The sequence below is a fragment of the Macaca mulatta genome, chromosome 4 (genome assembly GCF_049350105.2).
Source record: "Macaca mulatta isolate MMU2019108-1 chromosome 4, T2T-MMU8v2.0, whole genome shotgun sequence".
Taxonomy (NCBI): Eukaryota; Metazoa; Chordata; class Mammalia; order Primates; family Cercopithecidae; genus Macaca; species Macaca mulatta.
The window spans coordinates 177,232,835-177,248,932 of record NC_133409.1 but is presented as its reverse complement, the minus strand read 5'-3'; positions in this window follow the sequence as shown (position 1 = coordinate 177,248,932).

Genomic DNA, 16,098 nt, shown 5'->3' with positions numbered 1-16,098 from the left:
AGATCTGGTAGAGAATTCAGGATTTGCCACTCAAAACCAAAAACTATAAAGCAGTTGAATAACTAATCAATTACACAGCAGGAATTCTGTCTCCAAACCCAAGCACCTACTTTGAATTTTGACTCTTAGGACTGATAAGATGTTCAGGTTATGTTAGTAGCATTGATGTCCAGTCATTTGCATTTCCAGCTAACATGGTGGGGTCATGGAAACGGGTCTATGAAATCATTGCCTTAGTTTTTTACCTTCTTCACATTGCTAGGGACCCTTGTGGGAGGCATCATCAAACTCTCCATCTACTGACAAGCTGAGGTGATGGCCCAAGGAAGACCTTCCTTCCCAATCAACACTTCACCAGTTTCATTCCAATTTCATTCCAATAAAACCCAACTCTTTTCTCCAGACTCTTGATCTCCACTTGTTGCTTTCCTGGAGCTGGTGTTTGAACTCAGCTTTTCTTCCCTCACATTTTCACTTAGCTAACCTTTTTGCCCTGAGCATCACTTGCTATCTGTAAAGGTAGAGGATTCCCTGCTTTAAATCTGGCCCTATAGAAAAAGACCTTTGATCTTAGCAGCTGTCTTAATCCGTTCGTGTGGCTATGAGACAATACCTGATGCTGGGTAATTTCTAAAGAAAATAAGTTTTTTTGGCTTATGGTTCTGCAGACTGTACAGGAAAAAATGGCAGCAGTATCTGCTTCTGCTAGCAGGCTGTTTCCACTCCTGGTGGAAGGTGAAGGGAACTGGCATGTGCAGAGGACACATGGAGAGAGAGGAAGCAAGAGAAGAGAGGAGGTGCCAGGCTCTTTTCAACAACCAGCTCTCTTGGGCACTAGTAAAGTAAGAATCCATCTCCACCCAGGCAGGGCATTCATCGATTCATGACCCCTCCCATTAGGTCATACCTCCAACATTGGGGATCACACTTCAACATGACATTTAGAGAGGTAAAAAACAAAACAAAACAAAAAATTATAGCAGCCACCCAGCCTCCAGCCCAATAAAGAAAGAAGAAGGACATGTATGTACCAGAGTAACAGAGGTAGACCCTCTCTCTTTTCCCTCCACTGTCTCAGAACATCTTCTTTTGTAGCGACTAACTATAAAATCGAACGAGACTGTAAATACTGAGACCACCCAAATAGGTTGCCTCATCCTAGCTTCGTCAGTGAATACCCCCAAGATTCTAGTGTAAGGCATCATTCAATGCCTTTATGCTGGTATTGTCACCCACCAAAAGGAAAAGATAATCTGGATTTTGTCAAGCTTTCCATACTAATTTACCTTTATGCTGAGGAGACATTTTGTTCCCAAAGGGTAATTTATTCAAAAAACTGCAATTGTCTAGGAAGAGGGACTTATAATGAAGATGCCTTTGTAACCATTACTACACTGTGTCCTGACATTTATAATGAAGCCTAGAGCCAGAAATAGATTCTTCAGGAGCATGGGATGTGTCTAAACGCTAGATTAAGTCTATTCTTCTTGAATGTACCTCTGCCTAGGAGGAGTCTGGGGGCTTCCATGTCAGGGGGATTCAGTGGGCTTCTGGAATTGCCTTTGGTTTACTCATGAGCTCTCTTGATGATGCAGCAGTGGCCAAGCTGAGACCACAGACACATGTGCTTCCTTTCACAGGCAACTCAGAAAAAAAATAATTAACTCAATTTCTAAGCAAGGCAGAATGCTAACCTTTCGCTATCTGTTTTATTCTCCCTTGAAATTATATTGATCTGGTCTTTCATTTTGTGATTAAGAGAGAATTTTGTTAGCAGCTGAGATGTGCTGCTCTTATATTTTTCATTGTTATTGAATCCACCTTGAAATCCTTGGGTAGAGAGTTGGAATGTTTTGGAAAATTAATTAAAAGAAGACTTAAAAGTTTTTACAGCTTGAAGAAACTGAGAAGGGTCACCGGGGGGATCGTAGGCCCTTCCATATTCAGTAGAAAACTATTAGACATTTTCAGAGACAGAGAATTGTAAAACAAAACAAAACAAAACAAAACAAACCAAAAAACTTGTGAAGTAGGTGTGAAAAAAAATCATTGTATAATTTTGCTTAAAACTTGTGCTTTTCCAAATGTCTTCTAAAGAAAACATATCACTTCAAGAAATCATTTAGTGTAAACTGGAGATGCTAGGGTACAGAATAATCTTTAGAAACTTGAGTGTATATGCAAAATAATTTGAAATAAACTGAGATTTAGAAGCCACAAAGAAAAGTGGATGGGAAGGTGGCTGGATGGTGGCCAGGGAGACATTTTTCTGGTTGAAAAGCAGCCACCACAGGCTTTTATGCTGACACAGAGAGCGGTCTTCTCACCTATGAGGATATATGGAACGAGCTGCCACAGAGATGGAGGGGAGAGACACATCAATTTCACTTCTCTTGGCAGAGGGGAAGCTGTGCACAGACAACAATTACACGGGGTAGAGTGAGGCCATCATTCACGCAAAGAGAGTGCAAAGATGGAAGGCAGGATGGGGACTAAGTGTCTCCAGCCAAGCCAGCAATATAAGCTATAACCCAGGTATATAACCCCAGTATAACCCAGGGGTTGTACTGGAGAATTCATGTCCAACCTGCAGGGGGCAGCACAGCCAGACCCCCGCCAGTCATCATAACCTACAAATATAGGGTTGGAGTAGCCAGATCTGACATTCCAAGAAAAGCCAGAAAACTGGATTTTGATTTGGAATTTCACCTACTTTAAGAGGTCAGCAATACAACTAAAACTTTTTAAAAATGTTGTTCTGAGGGCATAGAAATTTTCATGAATGCAATAGACGAAGGGAACGGGGTTCTTACCATTGAAGACAGAGGGAAATTGCAAATGCAAGGCACTGGCAAAGGCTTTTATGGGAAAACTCCTCTAAAGCCTCAGTGTTGAGACCAAATGCTGACAGTATGTGTGCATCCCTGAAGTTTCTAACCTTAAATATGGAAGTTAAAACCAGAGTTACATTAACTAGTGATTAGTAACAGTTGAAGCTGAATACAGGATGATCAATTCTACACAGCAAGAGGTTAAATATGTATGCTGTTGTTTGAATTAAAAGTTATACTCTGGTGGAAAATTCATGAATGACTGAATTATGTGTTTTGTGTCTGGTCTCTGTGATTTGCATGCTTAACCATGTGATCCACATTATCATAAATCAGGTAGCACTGCTCACCTGGTGGCGGCTGTAGAAATTTTGGACATAACGTCTGGAAAGAAATGAGTCCTTGCAGGGCAAGCCTTGCACCTCTAACTTATGCAATGAAGGAAACTTTCAGTGGAGTTGGAATTTCTTTCCACACTCTATTGAGTTCGAATATTGCTTCATCTCACAGCAATTGTGCTTGCTGTAGGAAGTTTATTCTTTCTGTCTAACTTCACAACCTATGATAATGTACCCTGTAGAGTTGTGTAGCGGGAGAAAACACTTCCATTGTATCCTTCTATTACAGCCTCCACTGTCTCCTCCGATCCATGTTGCATCTTGCTTCTCCCCTGGTGGCCCCCCAAGCTTTAACACATTTCCACAACTTCCTGTTTCCTTTAAAATAATGTCTAGCTACCCTACCAAGGCTTACATGGTCTTTGTGATCTGGTCCCTGATTCCATTGCTAACATCTCTCACCACCTCTCCCCTAACCTACTCCAAACTTTACATGCTGCTCTATCAGCTGCAGCCCTGTCTCTCTGGGCCTTCACACTGTTTCCCAGGTGGGGCACCACCCTCACGGCACCCTTCTCTCTTTCTGTCATTGCAATTCTCACACTCACAATGGGTTTATGAAGTGGTCTGAACTCAGAAGAAAACATGAATGGAGGTTTTTTTCTATTGCCTCCCCAATTAAACTATGCTAAATATCCTTTCCTTCCCCATATTGACAAAGTGGGCAGATCCTATTACTATTTAATAAAATTCTGTTATCAGAAACCCATTCAGGTTAAAACTCCAATCTCAAACCTAATTCCAGTTTCCTTCCCCTACGACCCAGCAAGGCTTCAACATAAAGATTTCAGAGTGTGGGAAACCTGTTGATCTGACCTTGGAATGGAGTGGGTGGAGTGCATTGTCTGACTGTCTGCAAAGGCCCTCTCTTCTGGGACTCTGGGTTTTCCAGAGTATTGGGCTGGGGCTGATGAAGACAAGGAAAGGGATGGGTATGTCTTACTTAAATGGCATTACAGTCAATGCCCTCATGTAGCAGACATCCAAATGCTGATATTTTTGTGGCACATAGTGTGGATCTATGGGAGGCTCCTTTAGGGGAAATATCTACCACACATTTCCCTGACAGGGTCCACATCTGGTTATTTCCTTCTGACTCCCTTAGTCTCTGCCCCATTTCCCTCCCCACCCCCACCACTGAAGTACCCATTGCTTCTGGGGTTTTCTCACCAGTAAGCTGCTCTCCTGGATGGGGGCACCCATAATTTTAGCCAAATATTTAAGCAACTCTACTGAAGTCATTTTTTAAAAGACAACTAGACAGTATTGTTACAAATTGTTTTTGAAGAGTAAATTCTGCTTTTAAAAAGTTTGCTGGTAAACTGGAATAGCAACAATCAAATCATTGTTAAGTTAATGGCTCTCGCTGCATTTTTAAATCAATTCTAGAATAATTTGGTCATTCATATCTATCCCTGCCCACATTTAAAAAGTTTTCCTGATGTAAATGAATGGGAATGAGCATTATGGATGGTTTGTTTTGTTATCAAACATTCTTTAAAATACCTAAAGAAGATGAGTCCTAATTCCAGCAGTCTCTGCAATCTCTAAAGCTGTGTGAAAGCAGGACAGGGTGTTCAAGCCACCCTACAATGGTAGCCACCTAAGTAATAAGATCCCTGGCTGGGGAAATAATGCCTGGCTCTTCGCCTCTCAGATGCCGGCAGACGAAACAAAATACAGCAACTTTCGAGTGTTTTGTTCTGTGCACAAGTGGAATTACACCAGTACAAATTGCCAGACCACAAGGCCAGCTGCTTCACCTGCAGGTTGAAGATGACGTTCCACTAAACCTGTAAGGAAGAGTGTATTCAATTCCATCTATCTGCCAATCCACTCTCTTTTCATCTGGCCAGGGGTCACCCACCTCCCAGCTACCCACATACTAAGATAGGCCCCTGTCTACTCATGCTTCCCAGATGTGGGATATTTTTTCTTTATCTTTTGGTTCTCTCAGAGTGGTAGACTATGGAGTCAAACCCCAGCTCTGTCGCTCACTCCTTGAGCAATCTTCTTGAGCCTCAGTTTCCTCATCTGTAAAGGAGGGGTAATACTAGTGCTTAGCTCAGTGTTTCTGTGAAGACTAAATGAATCAACATATGGTTTGCAAATTTTTCTCCCATTCTGTAGCCTGCCTTTTCATTTTGTTGATGGTTTTCTTTGCTGCCAACCCTTTTAGTTTGATGTAGTTCTGCTTGTTTATTTTCGCTTTTGCTTCCTGTGCTTTTGGTGTCACTTCCAAAAAAGTCATTGCCATAACCAATGTCAAAAACCTTTTTTTCTGTTTTCTTCTAAAAGTTTTACCATTTCAGATCTTAATTTAAGTCTTTAATTCATTTTGAGTTAATTTTTATATGGTGTAAGACAAACATCTAATTTTATTTTTTTGTGTATAGATGTCCAGTATTCCCAACATAATTTATTGAAGAGTCTCGCCATTTCCCATTGTGTATTCTTGGCATACTTGTCAAAGATTAGTTGACCATATACATGTGAGTTTATTTCTGGGCCCTCTGTTCTGTTCCATAGGTCTATGTCTGTTTTTATGCCAGTACTACATTGTTTTGATTACTATAGCTTTGTGACATAGTTTGAAATCAGGGAGTGTGATGCTTTCAGCTTTCTTTCTTTCTGAAAATTACTTTTGCTTTGAGGGTTATCTGTGGTTCCATATAAATTTCAGGGTTATTTGTTCTCTTTCAGTGAAAAATGCCATTGGAATTTTGATAGAGAGTGCATTGAATCTGTAAATTGCTTTGGGTTGTATGGACATTTAAAATTTTTAATTATTCCAATTCATGAATACAGAATTTCTTTTCATTTATTTGTGTCTTCCACAATATTTTATAGTTTTCAAGGTACAGATCTTTCACCTCCTTTGTTCAATTTATTTCTAAATATTTCATTCTTTTTGCTGCTATTGTAAATATAATCATTTTCTTAATTTTTTGGATTTTTTTGTTAATGTATAGAACTATAATTGATACTTGTATGTTGATTTTGTGTCCGCAACTTTACCGAATTCATTTATTAGGTTTAGCCTTTTTTTTTTTTTTTTTTTTGCTGGCTATGGCGACTTCGCACCTGTAATCCTAGCCACTTGGGAGGTTGAAGTGGGAGGATCACTTGACCACAGGAGTTTGAGGCTGCAGTAAGCTATAATCATACCACTGCACTCCAACCTGGGCTACAGAGCAAGACGCTGTCTCTAAAATAATAAAAATAAATTTAAAAAAATTTTTTATAGAGTCTTTAAAGTTTTCTATATTTAGTATCATGTCATCTGCAAACAGAAACAATTTCTAATTTGGAGTCCTTTTGTTTCTTTTTCTTGTCTAAATGCTCTGGCTGGGACTTCCAGTACTATGGCGAATAGAAGTGGTGAGAGTGGGCACCCTTGCCTTATTCCTGATTTTAGAGGAAAAGCTTTCAGCTCTTCACCATTGAGTGTAATGATATTAGCTGTGGATTTGTCATATATGCCCTTTATTATGTTGAGACACATTCCTTCTACACCTGATATGTTGAGAGTTTTCTTTTTATCATGAAAATATGTTAAATTTTCACTAAATGCTTTTTCTGCATCTATTGAGATGATTGTATGATTTTTATTGCCAGTACTAGAAAGTAATCTCATGTATGTACCTGAAAATATGAGAAATGAGCTATGTTTAAAGCAATTCATTATTAGAGCATTGCTTGTAACAGCAAGAGATTGGAAACAGCTTAAATGTCCATCTAGAGGGAAGAGTGTAATAAATTATGGTACATACAAGGGAATTGAATGGCAGGCACTAAGGAGAATGAGGTATCTCATTTTGTAGTGATACGGATTGTTTTCAAAATGTCTCATTAAGAAAAATAAATAAATAAGTAATAAATATACATGTTTGCTTACATTTGCATAATATATATCTGTCAGAAGACCAAGCAATTGTAACAGTTGTCTTTAGGGAGGTGAACTGGGCTATAGGATAAGAAAAGATTTTACAATATGCTTTTCATTTTCCAATGTTTGAACATGTGAAATGTATTTCTTATTCAACTAAATATATAAATACATTGTTAACGAAACCATGCAAAAGCCTGAGCACATCTCAAGTGAACACGTGTGATTGGACAAGATCAGAGAACTTGCTCATGACTCCAGCATTCAGTTTATGGCTTGGCTAAAATGTCTAGCTGCCCTGAGGTTTTTTTGACCATTGTGCAATATCACTTGTTTGTAATCTTACTCAAACATTGTTCAGTTATTCACACAGTGGCCATGGGTTGGTCAGAAGGCATAAGAAACTAATGAAGAAATACAGCAAATTAATGAAGAACAGATAAAATTATATGCATTCTGCAAATGTGCCTCAAGAGAATCTATACCCGGTCTAAAGTTGTAGTCATCTTATCAAAATTCTTCACAACACGTCGAGACACCAAAATGAAACAGAAAGCATCTAAGTGATGATCTTATCCGGTTTGGCTTTTCACATTGGGGTCTGACTGAGCTTCCTCACACTGCACAGCAGAGTATTATCTATCATGAAATACATAAGTCCCTGCTGCTGATTACCCAGGAGCTACACTGAGTTCCCCAGGTGAGAAGTAGCTCCACCACAAATTAACTTTAGCAACTGGGTGCATTTGTTCTATTGATTTTTAATTTGGTGCTTACATCTAAAAATCATTGCTTTTCTATTTTCCAGTCCAGCACATCCTAGTGCTTACCACGTGTTACTTCTGCCTGATGTCACAGGATCCTCTAACTTGACTTGTCTCCGCTGCTTGGGAGAATGTCTGATTCTGTTAGTGGTTCTTAGGTGCCCACATAGAAAATTGTTTTGCCATATAAACTATATTTCAGGTTATATTATCTCAAACATACCCTCTATATTTGGTGAAAATCCATCCAGTTATTTGCATGTGATGCAAGAGCAGACACCCCAATAAACACAATCTTTATTTGTATAGACGTCTACCATCCACCCTACAATGCATTATTTGTGGCAAAGAACTTATAAACAGAAATCCATAATCCTTTCTCTTTTCATTTGGAAACAAAACAATAAAATTATATAAATAAACCCATTTTGTTTACTTTAATGCTGCACACATACATTGTAACATATGTTGATATGAATTCAGTCTAAAAACATGTTGCAGATAATTTAATAGTTTTTAACACGTAATTGCATAATTCATGTAAAGAAGGAAGTACAGAAAGTTTGTTATTAAATGAGGAAAGACAATATTTTTTAAATTGTAGTAAAAATCACTTTTCAGTTATTTACAAAAATATTTTGTATTAATAGCTTAAAATCATTTTTGTGTTATTCTATGGAAAAAATGGCAAAATGATGTTAAATTCCTAAAGATCATTTTCCTGGGATTATGTTTTTCTTTTAAAAGAATTTGTGAATCAGATACAAAAATGCACAGTGAAAGGTGCCTCCCTTAGGAAACCAAGAAACATATCCAGATTCTGAACTTCTGACGGCATCCGTGGGAGATGAATGGCCTCCTTTCTGCCTCTTCTCTCCATTGTCTGCCTTTTTCACACCTGCTCAAAGCCAACAAAGCACTAAGTGTTCTCCAAAGTAGTTCTTCGAAGTTTGTTGCTCTTCTAGGGTTTCACTCATCTCAGACACTTATCAAAGAGCAAGTATAGTTAAGCATGGGCTGTGTGTGAAAACACGCAATACTTGGGCAATAATATGAATAATAATATGAATGACAACAGTCCCTGCTATCACCCTTAAAAACCTCCCCCTTGTTAGGCCGGGCGCAGTGGCTCACACCTGTAATCCCAGCACTTTGGGAGGCTGAGGCGGGTGGATCACGAGGTCAGGAGATTGAGACCATCCTGGCCAACATGATGAAATCCTGTCTCTACTAAAAATACAAAAAATTAGCTGGGCGTGGCGGCACATGCCTGTAGTCCCAGCTACTAGGGAGGCTGAGGCAGGAGAATTGCTTGATCCTGGGAGGTGGAGGTTGCAGTGAGCCAAGATCACATCACTGCACTCCAGCCTGGGAGACAGAGCGAGACTCCATCTCAAAAAAAAAAAAAAAAAAAAAAAAAAAAAAAAAAAAAAAAAAAAAAATTTCTCCCCCTTGTTAAATAGATAAATAAGCTGCTATGCTAGTTCAGTCACAAGAGGAAAGCAGAATTTGTGGCAAAAATGAGTCAGCTGAACACTATCTTATGGGAATTAGCAGGGTCCATCAGAAGAGGAGTGACAGGTGTGTGAGCCTCTCCATCCTATCCTGCTTCAAGACCCCTTGGCACAACAGCTGGGGGTCCTTGGGCACACTCAGCTCTAAACATGACTGTGGCCACCCCATCCTAGAACTTCTTCATGGAAAGATGTCACACAAATGCCAAGCAACACTTTGTAGATCTGTAGACTTGAACTCTTAATGAGGAATCTGTCCTAGCTTCAGCCTCACAACTTCCGTGTGAGTTTTTAGGGGGCAGTGTTGCACATTTGTTAGAGGGCAGAACCTTCCATCACACCCTCAGGCAAAATGAACTCTGCTGTCATCCTCTCTGGGGCTCACAGAACTCCAAAGAGCTGGAATTCTGGCCCTCTGGGGAAATCTCTGTGGGTCCAGTCAGTAGACTGAGTTGCTGCTGTTTCTGGGTGAAGGGGAGGCAGTAGTAAAAAATGGGTTCTGCAACTAAAAAAAAAAAAAAAAACACCAAAAACCAAAAACAACCTTAAAACCTTCTTTAAGAAATGATTGTTTGCTGAGTTAATTATTTAAAATTGTGCATACAGACACAAAACAAACAGGAAATGTAACTCATCCTTTGGAATTATTAGTCCAAATTCTGAACACTTAGAAATGGCCTCATTTACTTCGAGTAATTTTCTCTGAGTGTACGTAAGCCTCCAAACAAAATTCTGCTAAATGCAATGTGGGAACCTGGATAAGATCCCGGAACAGAAAAAAAAAATACCTATTTAGGGGAAAAACTAGGGAAATCCAAATAAAGTCTGGAGTTTAGTTAATAGTAAAGCACCGACATACCATGGTAATGTAAGATGTTCCATTAGGGGAAACTGGGTGAGAGATATATGGAAACTCTGTGTACTATCTTTGCAACTTTTCTGAAAATATGAAATTGTTCCAAAATTAAAAGCTTATTTAGAAAATAAAAGGGTAATTCTGGAAGTTGCTTTCCCCTTGTACGTGTGCAGTGAGATGCCTCACTCGCTCTGCACAGGGATGGGGGAGGCGTCCTGAGGCATCCACGGGCAAAGCAAAGCAAAGCGACTTCGGCTGCGGAGCGGAGAAGTTTGTTGATGTGAAGAACCAGCCAGAACTGCTCAGTGTTGGCATTTTGGAAGATCTGGCTTTCTCGATCCTCTTTCCTTGCAATGACAGGACTTGAGTCTGCATGATTCTGAATGAGGCAGCAAACCTAGGTCAGTTGGGCATGTCTGTGGGCACCGTGCTGGCACACAGAACGCTATCAATACATGTGTGCTGAAGCTATGAACAGTAAACTACGTGAATTGATTTTTTTTTTTTTTAGTGACTCTTGAAACACGCTATTGTTCTCTGTACGTACCTCTCTCAACTTTCTCTACCTTCATATTCGCCATCCTTTCCTCCTTGTGTGCTTTTTCTCTTTGAGAGCTTGGCCAAGCGCATTCATTGGTTCCCAGCGACCCCACCATAAACCGCAAAGGGGCTTCTTTGAGGACCTTGCATAAAAGAAATGACTTCGTAGCGAGGCTGGTCAGGCTACATGGCCCTGTTGTGTCTCTGAGATACGGGATGTTCCCCTTAGTTACCAAAGTAAAACGGTGACAGCCGAGAGACCAAAGCAGAGAGGCAAAACCACACAGGGACAAGATGGCCAAGAGCTATAAATTCAGTTGAAGGAAAAGAAGGTACAGGTTGCCGAAGGTGGATGACAACCTGTCTGTCTCTGCCTGGCTGGGAAGAATTCAGCTTTCTCTTCCAAACTGCTCGCACATTGCAGGGGGGGAGCTTGGGATCCAGAAAGGGACTCTGTGCATTTGTTTTACTTCCCAGAAGGGGTGGTCTGCTCACAACGTGTTCCTAACACTGGGCTAGCACAGAATGTGGTACCCAGGTACGCCATAAATAGGAGACTAAGCTAAGCTCTGTGGAGAAAGCTGGGAAAGGTTCCGCAAAGTCACAATTCTCAGGCCCTAGTCCCCAGAAAAAGCTTTAGAAAGGGTCCTGTAAGTGGCGGAGGTTGCAGTGAGCCGAGATTGCACCATTGGCCTCCAGCTTGGGTGACAGCGAGACTCTGTCTCAAAAAAAAAAAAAAAAAAAAAAAAAAAAAAACAAAAAAGAAAGGGTCCTCTAAGCATGGGGTAGAAAATTTTGCAAATCACCTCCCATGACCTCCCTAAGCTTCTATAGAATGAGGCACTCCTTCTCTAACGAAGGTGGTGCCAGTCACCACTTCCAAGGAGAGCTGCTTCCCCTGGAGTAAGGAATTTGTAGTTAATTAGATGAGCTCTGAATCATGACACATCAATGGAGTGGAAGGCGGGAGGAGGGATAGGGAAGGACCTGATCTTCCTAATGGAACTGGGGTTGGGGGGCTGTGTCAAGAAAGGATTATCTAAGAACTGACATGTGAGAAGGTTCTAGAAGAAATTCCCCAGGTGGAGAAAAAAACAAGCCAGTGTGAATAGGAGAAGGGATGCCTCAACATTCCTTAGGGGTTAAGGGTTAGCGGTTTTGAGTTCTGAATCCAAGTTGTGCCTCTGTCATTGGAAACTTTAAGACTTCATGACCTCACTTGACTTCTTGAACATCTCTGTTTTCTCAGGTATAAAACCAGACTCCCTAAGGCAGCTTATCTTCTATTTCTAACATGTTATGAATGAACGTGTTGGATTGGACTGGAAATTAGATAACTTGGGTTTATGTCTGAGCCCTCCTACTAACTTGAGTAAGGCACTTCACTCTTCTGACTTCACTTTTTCCTTCCATTAAAATGAGCAGTTGAGTTTTTAGTCTAAGAAAGAGCGTTTCTGGGTTGATTTACCTTTGACCTTCGTCCAAGGCCACAAAAATGTTAATTTTAAAGGAAGGGGTACTTCCATTATTTTTTCCTGTTCTTCTTTCTCCCTGATGCCATCTGAAACTGGGGCAACTGACTGGTTTTACAGGTGGATCCTGGGGATACTATTCCATACATAGGACTATTTCACAAAGTTCCCTAAATGCATTATTCTAAGTATCTAAAGTTCTTTGCTATTTTGGCCCTGCCGACCTTTTACATCTCATTCCTTCTTCACACCCTACATCCTAGCCACACTGAAGAATCTCCCGGGGTCTGTGTCCTGCCAGGCTTCTCGTGTCCCTGGCTTTCTTGTGCCCTTCTCTCTGGCTAAAGCATCCCTTCTCCTATTTATACCTGGCTTGTTTTTTTCTCCCCCTGGGGAATTCCTTCTAGAACCTTCTCACATGTCAGTTCCTGGATAATTCTTCCTTGATGCCCTCTACCCCTAGTTCCATTAGGAAGATCTAGGTCCTTCCTTATCCTTTCTCCCCTTTTCCACTCCATAGCTGTATCATAATATGTACCATAGGACATTGCAGCTCACCGCCCCCTGGGGGCCCTTCTGACTGATGGTCAGTTCTTTCAAGGCAGACTGTGTGCCCCGGCATTTATCACAATATCTAGCCCCTCTACCTGTAATGAAAAGATGAGTGAATACAGCTTACAGTGAGTTTGAGAAAGTGAAGCTAAGGGACAGGGAAGCCAGGAGCCAACCTGCCCTAGGTAGAGCAGGGCTCCCACGGTGAGATTCCCCAAACTGTGCTGTAAGAGATCTGCCCATGAACCACATGAGCTCAAGTCCTTCCAGTGCTGCTTTTTTTCTTGAAGCAGTGCATTTTGGAGCAGACTAGTGGAGCAGATGCCTCTCTTCCAAACCCCAACAGGGCAGGGGCAAGTGCTGGACACATCCCAGAAACAAGAGGCATGTCATGCACGTGCTGTTCCATGTGGTGGCTCCAGAGATGGTGTTGCTGTGTGGCTCATGGTGACATGGCCCTGCCTGTCACTCTGTGGCCCCAAACGGCATGTACCCAATGACAGACGTGTATGTCAAACCACGAAAGACAGCAGCCTGGGGGAGCCTGGGGCAGCTTCAGCAGATCTGAAATAAGATGTCAAATTCAGCCCCTGGAAGCTGGGTATGTTTCTCACCTCACCATCCTGCTTCTCCAGGAGTCAGTTCTCAGCCAGCTCTGTGCCGCCACACTGGCAGGCCACTCTGCTAGGCCTGGCAGGTGTGAGAAGGGCCTCAGAGCCTTGTGAGGGGTCAGGACATAGGGCACCACATCCTCCAGTACCCCGCTGTCTTATCTGGATCCTCTGGGGGCTGACATTAAGGGTAAGATGGTGGAAGAGGAACTGTCCGCTTTGCAGTTACTCTGCCCAAAGCTCCCTAAACCTAGGAACCCCCTACACCTACACCTACACTCTATGGCATCTTCCCTCCATAAGAGTAATTACCAGTATATTTCAGTGGCTGAAATTAACTGAGAACATATGTGTCAGGATCTGTGCTATGCTATTTATAGGATTATCTGATTTAATTATCACTATAATCTTATAGAGTAGGTGCGCTGTTGTTGTTTTTTTTTTTTTTTTTTTTTTTTTTAGGATGGAGTTTTTACTCTTGTCGCCCAGGCTGGAGTGCAGTGGCATGATCTCGCTCTGGGATTACAGGTGTGAGCCACCTCACCTTGCTGAGTAGGTGCTATTATTGCTTCTATTTTGAAGATGAGATGATCCAGTCTGAATTAGTTCAGTCACTTGCCCATGTTTCCTCAACTAATGAGTATTGAGGCAGGAACTCAGACACAAGCTGTCCCATACTTTTAGCCACACTATACTGCATCATGCAAGACCTGGAGAGACAATGGGAGCAAGGATAAGTGGGATCAAATGGAGTCAAGCAATGCAAGGGTACCTGTGGGAGCCCCATCACAGGGGCCTCGTGTTCCTCCCTTGACCCAGACAATAAGAAACCAGAAGAAACCAGCTGGGTCATTTCTCACTCCACTCCCTTAGATTGAGTGGAGGTTCAGGCTCACATAAACAGAGTTCTGTTGGCTACTAAGAGGCACTATCTGAACTCAAGGAAGGAGTGTGTAACCATAACAACAATGATATAACCCAATCTCTACCCCCGTAGAAAGAAGAGAGTTTATGTTAAAGAACTATTTATCTCAAATAACTATTGAACAGGATAGCTTACCACTAACATTCAACTTGGGCAGCAAAAAACAAGTGGAAAAATTTGGTGGCTGAAATATTTTCCTTGACCACCCACAGTCTGGGTGTAGTATGCAAAGGGGACACCATGGGTCAGACAGTTCAGGCCCCCCACTGAGGAGCCATCAGGGCTGGGGTCAGTAGGTTTGCCATCTGTCAGCATCATTCCGTTCTCTAATACCCTTGGGAGGGTTGCCTTGTCACATCTATTGAAAGCTACAATCTCCTTCCTCTTGCACTGCCTCACAATGTTAGTAAGCAAGCAATTTAAGAAGTGAATTATACTAATTTTGCTTATCCTTGAAGTGTGAAATTTTAGAAGATGGTGCCAAATGAATGATCATGTATATTTCTCAGTTTGTTCATGACTTTTTAAAAAATTCGTTCATTCTTAAAGATACTTCCACGCTGTGTAAATTTAACTAGAGATGAAAAATGGAAGATGAAAACAATTGTGAAATTATCTGAAAGTACAGGTTTCTGATGCTGATAACAAGAAAAAGAATTTCTATGGCCTTGAAACTATAGATCTTTTTGTCCAAGGAAATTCTAGGCCTATCATTCATTACCTAAATAAAAGCTAGGATATCAACTGCAACAAATTGTCACAAATTTTACTTATGAAACAAGGCTAAACAAAGTTGTCATTGAAGGCAGGGTGGGATCTCATTTCATTTGTGAATTTGAGACTAAAGCTAGTGCATGGATTGTAAAAACTGAACGTGGTCAAAGTGATCCCTGAAAATTATTTAATTACACCATAAAGAACAGTGTCTCTGATTTGACATATGCAACCTGTATCAGGTAGCTATTGCTATAATTTTGCTGCATTACAAATAACCTCCAAATCTCTGTGAAAAACAATAAGCATTTACCACCCATGTGCCTGTGGGCCTCTGGGTCAGTTGCAGCATCTCTGTTCCTTGTGCTTCGTTCTAGGGCCTGGGCTGGAGAGACACTGGTTATCCAGGGGTATATTCTTCCCATGGTCATGGCAGGCGCTCAAGGGGACAAGCCCAGCCCTGTTAGTGTGTTTTTAGCCTCTTCTTGCATCAACATCTGCTAACAGCCCATTGGCCAAAGTGAGTCACATGACCAAAACCCAAATCAAGGGGCAGGGAAGTACATTTCTCACACCTCAAGGCTGTGGCTAAATGTGGCTGTCTAGCACTACTAGCAAAGAATAAAGAAATGGGACGAATCTGTCCCAAGTTAAATCTGTCCATGATGCTGTTTCCCCATGAAGACACTCCATTTACTTTATTTTTGAGGGGTCTGTTTCGTTGTTATATGTGCCATCTAATGGTCAGAGATATCCTTAAGAACTGGCCCAGTAGTCCCAACAGTCAACACCCCCATGCAGAGACTCCCTTAAAGAATCCTTCTCTCTACTAGGAGTTGTTTGATGACTTACTAGGATCTGCTTCTCCATGCTGCCCTGATCCTTGCAGACAACCCAAACTTGGTTCCATTCCTGCTCTCCTCCCCCTCCCTTTGACCCCCTGTTTTTGGGCTGCCCAGGGTGTGACTTCCATTTACTCTTGGACGTTGGACAGCTCTGTCACTACCCCGTATTCCAATACTGCCAGAACCC